The sequence below is a fragment of the Dermacentor albipictus genome, chromosome 1 (assembly GCF_038994185.2).
Source record: "Dermacentor albipictus isolate Rhodes 1998 colony chromosome 1, USDA_Dalb.pri_finalv2, whole genome shotgun sequence".
NCBI classification, from domain to species: domain Eukaryota; kingdom Metazoa; phylum Arthropoda; class Arachnida; order Ixodida; family Ixodidae; genus Dermacentor; species Dermacentor albipictus.
This window is the reverse complement of record NC_091821.1, coordinates 499,503,144-499,515,442: the sequence shown is the minus strand read 5'-3', so window position 1 is coordinate 499,515,442 and position 12,299 is coordinate 499,503,144. Positions and strand designations below refer to the sequence as shown.

Genomic DNA, 12,299 nt, shown 5'->3' with positions numbered 1-12,299 from the left:
TCTGTGTGTCAAGTGTGGAACTCCGGTCAAACGGTAGAGGTACAGAGGGGACGGGAGAGTGTGTCTACATATTGTCGCGAGAGGGAAAGGCACGCACGCAGTCAGTGCCAAGCGAACGGCCGTTCCCTGTTCGTTTCTGCAGCAGCTATTATGCATATTTCTTCCTCCTCGGCTTCTAGCGCAACTAGCGCGTGTCATTACCCCTCCCTCCACAAAAAAGAATAAAAAGTAGGGAGGCTACTTTTCCATGCGACTAGACGAAAGTTAGCACGCCCCCCCCCCCTCCCATAAGAAAAAAGTTGGGGAGGTGTTAAATGCCGCAAGGAGAAAACAAAAGAAATGAGAAAGACAATGGGCGTGACGACCGGGGCCACACCACAAAGTTTCTGGGCGGGAGCCAAGCGCGAGTGGCAGGACTTCAGCCTGGTAACGTGGACAATGCCAAAGGAACGTAGTCTACGGGAGTGGTGCGAAATTTCGGCTGGAATAACTTCGTAGTTGACAGGACCTAGACGATGCAAAACTGTGTAGGGTCCAAAGCATCGGCGTAATAATTTTTCTGAGCAGCCTCGTTGACAATAAGGGTCCAAACCCATACGAGACCTCCCGTGTTGTATGTGGCGTCTCGATAACGTATGTTGTATTGACGAGCATCTTGACTTTATCGGGATAGAATTCGTTGCCGTGCAAGGTGCCGCGCTGCTTCGGCACGCTGAACAAAGGCGTCTGTATCTGGTGTGGTAGGTTGAGACGAAGCTGGCAGGAGCATCTCGTCGAGCATAGTGGTGACGTCGCGTCCGTAGACCAGTCGAAAAGGAGGAAGTCAGGTGGTTTCTTGAAACACATTGTTACACGCGAATGTCCCATACGGGAGCAGTTCGTCCCAATTTTTATGATCCATGATGACATACATAGAAAGCTAAGAAAGCATAGAAAGCAAACATACATAGAAAGCTTTGCTGAGACGCCCAGTTAACCCGTTAGTCTGCGGCTGATACGCAGTTGCCGTATGGTGAATTGTTCCACACAGTTGCAAAATATCTCGAACCAACTGGGCGGTGAAGGCCGTACCACGGTCTGTGATGACGACAGCGGGAGCACCATGTCGAAGGACAATATTTTTGACAAAGAAGTTGGCTACATCTAAACCAGTAGCCAGCTGAACGGCTTGTGTTTCGCAGTATAGAGTGAGGGAATCGGTGGTGACAATGATCCAGCGGTTATCAGCCGACGATTTCGGAAACGGGCCAAGTAAATCCATGCCGACTTGTTCAAAAAATGAGCAAGCAGGTCGTACAGGCTGAAGCAGACCGGCTGGTTTCAATGGTGGAACTTTGCGACGCTGGCAATCTCGACAACTTCTGACGTACTGCTTCCCGGTTTTTGTGAGTTTTCGCCAGTAGTACTTCTGCTTGATCCTTGCTAGAGTACGTGTGAAACCAAGATGCCCGGACGTTGGTTCGTCGTGGCATGCCCGTACAACGCCGCCTTAGAGAGGAGCGGGAACAACAAGTTGGGAAACGGTTGCCGTAGGGTGAAATTTCCGTTTGCATAGGATGTCGCCGCGTAGGCAGCAAGAGGACAAAGAATGCCTTCAACGTATTCAATCAAGGGCTGGAGCTCGGAATCTTGGCGTTGCTTTTGAGCTAGGTTTAAAGACGGAAGAGTACAAAGAAAACCAGAGTCGTCGTCAGTATCTAGTAGTGCTGGTCCGACAGGGGTGCGGGAGAGACAGTCGGCATCCGTGTGTTTCTGGCCAGACTTATAGACGATTGTCACATCAAATTCTTCCAACTGAAGGCTCCATCTTGCGAGACTGCCGGAAGAATCCTTGAGATTCGCCAGCCAGCAGAGAGAGTGGTGGTAGCTGACGACACGGAAGGGGCGTCCATACAAGTATGGCTGGAACTTCTGGATTGCCCATACGACTGCGAGACATTCCTTTTGAGCTGGTGAGTAGTTTTTTTCAGTGGCAGACAACGTTCGGCTGGCATACGCAATAGCGCGTTCAACGCCAGCTTGAAACTGTATGAGTGTCGCTCCGAGATCAACGTTATAGCATCAGTATGGACTTCTGTGTCGGCCTCGGTTTCAAAATGACCAAGGATCGGTGGTGTCTGTAGACGTCGCTTAAGCTCGTGGAAGGCTTCGGATTGTGCCTGACCCCAAACAAATGTGACGTCGTTCTTGATGAGTCGTTGCAAAGGTTCGGCAATCTCACAAATATTGTGCATGTCTTTGGTATCGGGAACAGAGCAACTGCCATGGCATTGTGAGGGTCAGGGCGCATACTGGTGCTGCTGACAGTATTACCTACAAATCTAAGCTCCTCGTAGCCAAAGTGACATTTTTCGGGCTTCAGAGACAGGCTGGTGGTGCGGATGGCTTGAAGAACCACCTCAAGCCGCTAGATGTGTTGCTCAAACGTGGTGGAAAAAACAACTACATCGTCTAAGTAGACTAAGCATGAGTGCCACATTAGGTCAGATAAAACTGTTTCCATCATCCGTTGAAATGTGGCCGGAGCGGAATACAATCCAAAAGGGAGGACCTTAAATTGATAGACACGTCCCCCCCCCCCCTTCGGGTACGTGCCTGAATAGTATCCTGTTCTCTCTGCGACACGCGATAAGCGTGTTGGCGCACAGGTTGGACGGTCGCTTCAGTGATTATTCTGTGTTTGGTCAAAGGAGTCTGCTTGACCTTCGACGTGATGGTGAAACAGTCGGTAAATGACGATAGCAGAGTGAAGAGCCTCTCCTTTTAGGGTTGGTCTAGCTGCGGGTTGACGTTGATGTGACTGGTCAAGCCCGCATCGCTCGGTTCCGGAATCGAGATAGTCGTTAAAGAAGCACAGACGTTGGACTCGGCCACTGTTTCAAGGTAAGCCATGGTGGTATGCCTCGCATAGTGCTTGTATTCGCCACTGAAGTTGGTAACTAGGATCGTGGTTTGCCTATTTTGGAGCTCTACGAGACCTCGTGCGACGCCGACTTCTCGATCCAGCAAAAAGGTGGGGTTACCTTCAGCGATGCCTATTCCTAGGTGGTCTTGCGGGCAATCAACGAGGACGAAGATGCTACTTCGAGGCGGTAACCTCACAGTCATCGACCTCGCGTAAATCCGCACGGTGATGTTCGTCCTCCACACTCGAATACGCAGAAACGTAGAAAAAGTCACGAACAAGTCACGCCGGTTAATGATCGCCCCATATTCCTGGAGAAAATCCATGCCCGGTATTACCAGCCGACAAGACTTGGGGCAGCACAAGGAAAGAGGCTACGAAAGTCGAAGTACAAATTGCAATTCTGGCGGCGCATCGTCCAATGGGTGACACGAGGTATCCTCCAGCCGTAATCAGATGTGGGCCGTCCCGCGCTGTCAGCACCTTGCGTAGCCGAATGGCCAGTGAGGCACTCATAACCGAGTAATCAGCACCCGTATCGACAAGGGCAGTTACCGGATAACCGTCGAGGGAAACAGTAATAGCAGCGGAAGCTCTTTTGGCAGTTTCGATTGAAGGCGTCAGCGGTACGTCGCGAGGGGGTGGCGTCGGCGGAGGATATTTGGCGATTCGGCTGACAGCGGCCACACCCCCGGAGGTTGCCGTTTTCAGTTTCCCCGGTGCGGGCTTCCACCGTTGACTGCAACGGAATCAAAGGCGAGTCAATCGTGGTTTGGTGACGCGTACCGGCGAGGTGATGGCGGCCGTAACTGTCTTCGCTGCGGGGCAGGAGGAAGCCGGTTACTTTCCAAGTATTCTTCGATTTCGTGCGGGCGTTCGCCATAGCACGGGCAACGGGTGTCCAGGTGCTATCCCAGCAGACCAATCTGTCGGTACTGGCAGTCGCGATACAAGTGGCCAGCCTCACCACAGTGTTAGCGTCACGGACTGTTGTCGGGAGCGCGCCGTACTGTAGACTTGCGCGCACCAGAATGAAAGGTTGCTTGCAGATTCGTGCGGTGGACTGGACTTTGGAAGAGTCGAGGAATGCCAGCAAGCGGCTACGAGAAATGGCCCGTCGACTGCATGCAAAACCGAACAGCATCCGCGTACGAGAACCTGAGGGGAGGGGGGGGGGGGTTCGGGGGGTTCGGTAAGGGTTAGTGGCGAGGAATGAACCACTTTGCCGATTCCCTCCCGAATGACGTCCGCAAGTGGCTTTAAGTGCTAAATGCTTAACTACTACAATGAATCTTGGTACAACGGCATCTTTCATAAACAACGGAAATGGAGCCGCTTGATCCCCAATTTGAAACGTGGAAGGTCTCCGCTTGATCTATCATCATATCGTCCGATTGTCATTTTGAGCTGCATCGGCAAAATGACGGAAAAAATGATTCTTGCTTGCTTGGGATGGTACCTAGAGCGATTCAACATCTATCGGGACGCCATGATGGGCTTTCATCGAGGTCGCTCGCCCATCGACAACGTCACTGACATGGCAACCTGGGTCTGAGGACAAAAACGCCTCAAGTGGCTATCAGCGGCACGTTTTCTAGATATGAAGTAGGCATACGACAACATCGCCCTTGAGGCCATACTGAACTCACTTGAGGCTGTGAGCGTTTGTGGGCGGATGTGTCCATGTATTCCAGACTATTTGACTGAGAGGTGCTTTTTCTTACATACCGAAGACGGCCCAACTTCGGAACATTACATCTGCCGTGGTGTGCCGCAGGGTGGAGTATTGAGCGCCATATTGTTCAACCTCTTCGTGGTACAACTAGTGGAGTACTTACCGCGGACAGTTCATGTCTCAATATGCGCTGACGACATTTGCATCTGAACCTCTGCGATGGCTCGCTCTCAGGTAGGAGCCAGGCTTCAGCGGCCAGCAACCATGACGGTGTCTTATCTCCGAAAGCAAGGCCTCAATATGTCTACTGAAAAGTGCGCATTGGTTGGATTTATGCGCAAACAAACGTCGTTGTATCCTGTTTCAATCAACGGTCAAGCTTTGTCCTACCTTAAGACTTATCGCTTTCTGGGGGTCATCATTGACCGTAACTTCTGGTGGAGCCCTCATTGAGTCTATCTGAATAACTTAGTTGCCATTGCTCAGGTCTTTAAATTTCTCTGTGGGAAAAACTGGGGTACACGAGTCCATTCTATGTTGCAGCTGCACAGGGTACTGTTTCTCGGACTCCTACGTTACAGTCTACCAGTTTTGTCAAATACATGCAAGACGAACATTCGCGCTATGGAGAGCATATAAGGTCAAGCCCTACGCACGTGTTTAGGACAGCCTCGGTGCACCTGAACAGCAGCAACAATTGTCATCGCGGAAGACCATATGATCCAGACACACATAGCTGTAGACTCTCTCAGAGCACGCATTCGCCATCTGTCAAGGATCCCCAAACACCACTTAGCGTTCCTACCAGCCAAGACACCTCAAGCGAGCTTTTCAAGAGTGATTATTGTGCTCATCAAGGATGCATACCGTGATCTTATACACCAGCGGCGAAGCCTTCATCTCCCCTGGGATGCCTGCGACAGCTTCAAGTGAATTTCGCTATTCACCCGCCGCGGTTGCTCAGTGGCTATAGTGTTAGGCTGCTGAGCACGAGGTCGCGGGATCGAATCCCGGCCACGGCGGCCGCATTTCGATGGGGGCGAAATGCGAAAACACCCGTGTACTTAGATTTAGGTGCATGTTAAAGAACCCCAGGTGGTCGAAATTTCCGGAGTCCCCCACTACGGCGTGCCTCATAATCAGAAAGTGGTTTTGGCGCGTAAAACCCCATATACTATTAATTTTGCTATTCCCGGAATTATAAAGAAGGCCAATCATCCATCGCCGGCTCTGAACCAATTTACAATCCAATTACTGCCCCAGACCTATCATGACCGCATACATTCAGATACCGAGGGTTCGACCTCATCTACCAGCTCAACTGCCGCATTCATCGTTACACCTAAGCAGGTTACAGTTACACTGAAATTGTCACACATGACTACATCTACGTCGGCAGAACTTGAAGCTCTCCATACCGCTAGGACGTACGTCACCGAAGAGCTGACAGAGAAATGGGTCGTATTTGGTGACTCTGAGGCAGCTCTTCACAGTATCAAGTCTACATTACATCACAAAATCTACGTGCAGATGATATCTGACATCAGGGAAGTACACCATCATGCTCTGGAAAAAGGGCACAACATTATCTTTTAATGTATTCCTGCTCACTGTAGCAGCGTCGGCAAACACCTTGCTTACATGGCTGCCCGGTTTGCCCACAACGACCCCCAGACGCGTACAAGCCCCTTGGCGAGGTCGAACGCTGCCAGGGAACTTCGCCTACTTGCACACAAAAAGTCTCAAGATTTCTGGCGTTCAAGTGCCGTGAATTGCCGATTGCTTGAACTGGACCCCACGCTACGGCTGCAACTGCTGTCTAGCCTTTCCCACGGCGAAACAACCTTGCTGTGCCTCTTGTGGCTGGCAGTGGCTTTCACAAACGCCTACTCCTATTGTATGGGAATGGCCGAGAGCCCGGTGTGCGACTCCTGTGGATGCGAGGAAACCAGCGAGCACCTATGGTGTACTTGCCCTCGCTACGATGCATAATGGCTCTCTCGGCGGACAACTTTAAACTGACTGGGATCAAGACCGTCCTCCGAGTCAGAGATACTCGGACCGTGGCCACAGCCGTCACTGAAAAGAAAAGTGATTTGTGCACTAGTACTCTACTTGAAGTGCGAAGGCTTAAGAGACCGTTTATAGTGTCCCTGTGAATCCTCCCACACGCACTTAGTGCTTACTGTCTACCTTTTTCCTCTTTATATTCCCCTTTCCCCGACCGTCAGTGGAGGATAGCAAACCGGGTGCTTGTCTGGTTGACCTCCCTGCCTTTCCTGTCCTTGCTCTCTCTCTCTCTGCACATTCAGTGCGACAACTTGGAAATGCGCTTGCAATTCCACTGCCGCAAGCTAACGGGTAGCCACCTAATGCATACTTTGCACATCACCGGGTATTGCTTTGTGTCGTTGAATTTGGTACAATATTGCCGTTCTCAGCTATTAAATAATCGCCAAGCAATTTGATTGGTTGCAACGATTCTTCAAAGAAAGATGCATTGCAACTTTTATTAACTGCCAGTCACTGCCAGAATCTTCATTGAGAACGTGACGGTACCCGGCGTTTTCTATTCGGAGTCGCCAGAACGGTCCTCTTTCAATGGAGACAAGCTGCCTTCGTTTTGTGGGCTCAGCAACTTCTCTGGAGAAAGAAGGGCGGTGAGGTCGCTCGCCGGCGCCACCTTTAGCAGCTCGGTGAGTGGGTTGGTGAGGCCCATGGGACTCAGCGGGCCCCCGTCCGCGCGGCATAGGACACCTGCGAAGTCGATGAGCCGGTCACTCATACATGTTCGGCAGTTTTAAAATGTCGTCCAGTCGCTTCCCTAACGAAAAAATGCAGATTGCTGCTCCACAGTTGCAAACATGCAAGACATCTTTACTTCAGCTGCAGTCAAAGTCATATGCAGAGGTCGCGCCGGACGCGACAGCTTACAGGCGTTGCCATTCAACCCGTATATGCAGGGTGCCCGTCGACACAGGACGCCAGAACAACACCGTTGATGTTTGGCATTAAGGCACATAATCAAAATGACGCTTCACGCTGGTGCCGGGTACTTGGAGACGACAATGCATGAAGCACAGCAACACGCGCACGACATTGTTAGTTCACAGCAAATAAAGTGCAGCTTTGTTGGCAAGCGGTAAAATATTGATAACGCGATGCAATTATATTTCAGTGCTACAAGCTGTTTCTCTGCACTACACTGAATTGGCGCTGAGAGTTCTGTTGTTTTCGCATTGAGGCGTTTTTAAATACAATGTGCCTGGTATATAATAATCGCTATTATTGCGATGTTCATGGCCCACGATATCCATGGCCCTCATCTGGCTGTGAAACAAACGGCTTGAGTGGGCAAACCGGAGAAAGTGACGTAAAAAATGTGAGAAATATAACAATAGACGCTATCGGTATATTCTCGTCCGCCTCCCGGATACGGAAAAAACAACAAAATAGAGGTACAGGGGTGGTCGGCCGTTTCGTCAGAGGAGTGAACCACAAATTGTATTCGTGATAAAGAAGTTGCATTGTTGAACTGCAGCGCTCACAAGAGACGAAACACAAATGCAGAAATAATAAATAAGCACTGTTTGAGGTGTGAAACACGATGAGAGAAAGCCAGGGGACGAAAAAAAAAGCACACACGTCTTCGTTCCTGCGCCTTCGTTGTCACTCGGCACATCTCAATCATAAACCTAAACCAACTAGGTCGTCAACATGCCTGACGAGTCTAGTATGTAAGAAGCCGTGAAGTTGCTTTTTCAAAGTCTGCAGTCTGATTACATCGCTATTACAATACAATGCACTACAAATACAAATACAAATACAATACAATGCAATACAAAGAGCACACAAACAGCACGACAGCCAAAACATTGTTGTTGCGAAAAGGGGACTTATAACATTAGGCCTACAACTCACAGCTCTAAAATACTTCAGCCAAAAGCTAGGCTATCAAGTACTTTAGCCCAATGATAGATTTAGTTTGGCTTAGGCGTGCAGGCAAACTTCCGCTTTATTATGTGGCTTCTGTGCAAAATTATTGTCCAGCATGTTAAGATCGAGAAATTCTCTCTATAGATCACGACTTATTCTCCCTTTTTTTTGTAAATGAAAACTAGTATCGCTTATGAGCTCGACAGAAAGATGAAAGCATCGGAAGCAACCTTCCCCCTTGTGTGTTCCTCTTGGGGAAATTTAGAGAGTGATGTTGGTGCCTAAAATATTTCATAATAAAGACGAACAATAAATTAAACAAAAAGCTTACCGTATGCGATTGCGACGACAAGGAAAACAAGCAGCGAGGGCTTCACCATCTTGCTCTGGTAGAAAAGAAAATATTAAGAAGTGCTACATAAAGCGTACGTCATGTGTCGGGTAGTGTGTCAGTTTAGAAACTATGCATAAGTAGTCGCACATTTGTGATATAAGTGAATACTTTCATACACATAATAACACACACGAGGCGAACATTTATCTGTCGGACATTGAGCGTGGGGTTTAAGAGAAAGTACGCACCGATTTCTCTACACCCTTAATGTTTGCAATGAAGACATCACGAGAATCAGCTCACATTTGCATGTGGGCGTCATTTCGCGTAAGGAATGCAATACCTCGGCCCTCCACAATTACCACGGTCATTCAGAACTGTAGTACACATAACACACCATCGCACGCGTAAATATTTTTCTACTTTATTTGCACAAATCATCCATGCACAGTTACATTGTCCCTCCTAAATTTTCAGTGACTATTCCATGCTTAACATTTTCGCGATGTTTTCAGTAATTTCTTAGCGATGAAGATCGCGTCCTGTAGGAAATAGCAACCGCATACATTGATTCTCAGCTTGTCTAAAGTGGGGGTGCTTTAGCTCCAGCAACGATAAATTAGTTTGAGATAGTCCGTTAATACAGGCAATGAACAGGAATGGATAGGAGCGGATGGTTCGTTTATTTTCATCACTGTTTCAGGCACAACTTGGTCTCGAATGACAGAGCTAGAGGCAGATAACACTAGACTCACTACGGCCCTGTCATGCATACACTGGTTGCGGGGCAATGGCACATACATGCATGCAATATTTTATCCACTTACGCACTTTCAAGTTTATACTATATTTACATTTACATGAAATAAAAAAAATAAAAAAAACGTAAAGCTTCACAGGTTACACTGGAACAATAGTACAATGCGATTGCTTCGAATATGTTGTTTCCTTTTATTTTGTCGGGCAGCTCAGGATATAGAAGCTCATCGCTTCTTTAAAACTGTCGAATGATATAGACTGCCTCACTTTTTAGATCAAAGTCGGGTGCGTATTTTTAAAGTTTGTTAATAAATAATTAGGCTGTTGGGGTGCTAGTACATCGTGTGTTGTGTTTTCTCGAAGGGAACGTGCCGCAGAATACAAGCTGTATTAGTGGAAATGTATGCATCACAAAATAAAAACTCATCTCTTGCAATTTCACGCCATATGTGCGAAATGAAGATTGAATAACTGATTCATCTTTAAAATACTCTGCACCCGCTGTAATTGCTTAGTGGCTCTGGTGTTGTGCTACTATGTACGAGGTCGCGGGAACGAATCCCGGCCACGGCGGCCGCATGTCGATGTGGTCAAAATGCGAAAACACCCGTGTACTTACGTTTAGGTGCACGTTAAAAAACCCCAGGTAGTCTAAATTTCCGGGGTCCCCAATTACGGCGTGCCTCATGATCGATGCTGGTTATGGCACGTAAAGCCCCATAATTTAATATTTAAATCATCTACGTCAAAAATAATGTCGCCGCATGATCTTCGCGACTGATGTTTTCACTTGACAGCACGGCTCGTTTCTGAAGAATTATTCACACATCACTGTTTGGTTTGCCTCTTAAACTGTATAATAATAAGCAGTAATGAAATAAAGTTGATTTTCATTGTCATGATACGGAAAGAAAGACTGTGAAAAAAATTTGTTTATAACAGCATGAATAGTTCACAGCAATGTAGAAAATTTTCTGAGCGCTAACAGCTGCACGTTAACTAAAGAAGGAAAGTCAACGATGAAGATGAGATTAAATGAGCGAGACGCAAACTGTCTTTTCAGCCATGGTTGAACCAGAAATCTAAGGTTAAATTGCTTATTGCTACATTGCTTATAGCTACACCGCTGTGTACTAAGACAGAATGTCTCTTTTTACCAGTCGAATACAAATAAGGTAATCTTTAAGACACAATAGAGAACCTTAGTAAGCCGTAATGAACGGTAACCTTCGGAAAACATGCCACCCTAAACTTACCTTTGATGCGCTTTGATGCGTTGTTTGCTCGCTAGAGGCGTTGTCAATTCTGCTCGCTCGAAAGGCCTGTATACGCTTTTATAGAGCAAGTAACGTCATAATGTGTGACGAGTACCTTGTGCGCTGTTATGTCCGACCCGACGATGCATGCAGGCAGTTATTGCAGCTATGTCCCCCCCCCCCTTTCCAGCTGGTGTGAGATCCATAAACGCTGCGAAGAATGTCAGTGGCAGTGCACCGACGGGCACACATACTGCCTTGAACCAGCGTTATCTTCGGCCATGTCTGTTGAAATTTATGAGCTTTGAGAAACTCCCCGGACGAGCAGCTCCATTGTGTGAGATGACGTAACAGACCTTCTTCAAAGTGCGCTTTATAGATGCGCACAAGCAGCCCGTGAATGACAGCGGTAAACATAACCACGCGTCGGATAAAGTGGTGTGCAGAGGATGTGTGTCACGCAGTCGAGTGCATGATAAGACGTTTATGCCCGTCATTACACGTTGTTTCTGGATGCATAATTGTGTAGTCGAATTTCAGAAGCGGTCTCTAAGGGCACTTTCTGCAGAAGTTCGCTGATCTCATGGTAATGCGCGCATGGCTGTAGCTTTTTTCCTTTAATAAGAAGCATTCCTTGCCTCATTCCAGGTGATTTGCGGTAGCTCAATAGGCTCCGGCCTCGCATCGCTTCGGTCCTCTTCAATAAAAAGGAATTCACTTGTTCGATGGTGCACACAGCACAAGAACTCCATGCTCAAAACATTTAGTGCACGATTGCAAGCATAATTTTAGCTTGCCAATGCAAACTACCCCTTTCACAAGTCTGGCCCCAGGGACAAATCGCTTAGCACGAGCAACAGCACGTTTACATGCGGAAAGTTTCATCAGCACTCAGGCTCGCGACTGCAATGCACGAGTGATATTCAGTGTTACTGCGGTCTTTCGCCTGCGTCACGCCAAGTACGAACAAGTTGCTTAATAAAGTGGGAGCTTTACACCGTTAAGGGTAGTTTTGGTTTGTTTCATGGCTGACGGCGTTACGGTGAGAGGCCAACACCCAGAAAAATTTGATGTTGCGATTGCACCTTTAAAGAAAGGGTATGGGGTCGCACTGGGCGGAAAGTGACGCAGAATTTTTTTATCTGTGACATCATTACGTATATTCAAAGCCTAAAAAAGTATTTCGTAGATTGCTTTCCCCACAAAGTGCGTCCAGTATTTCGTAGATTGCTTTCCCCACAAAGTGCGTCCAGGCAGGTTCGAACTCAAGAAGTTCACACAGAAGACAGGCATGTCGCAGCTTTTGTGTTGTTGGTAACGGTACACATAAAGCAAACAAGGCTTTAAATAATGATACTGCTGTTGTTAGTAAGGGCCGGCCTAGAAATGGAACACGGAAGCTTACCACTAATAATTACCACTAATAATTCACCA

General features: G+C 47.8%; 1 long non-coding RNA gene across 1 annotated transcript; it reads right to left on the bottom strand.

Annotated features, from left to right (window-relative positions):
* Positions 1 to 7,043: 7,043 nt before the first annotated feature.
* Positions 7,044 to 10,960, bottom strand: LOC135920336 (uncharacterized). Its single transcript, XR_010570221.1, has 3 exons — positions 10,866 to 10,960; positions 8,848 to 8,902; positions 7,044 to 7,337 (listed from the first exon to the last, which is right to left on the bottom strand). It is a non-coding gene; the product is annotated as an uncharacterized lncRNA (long non-coding RNA).
* Between the last annotated feature and the right edge of the window lie 1,339 nt (positions 10,961 to 12,299).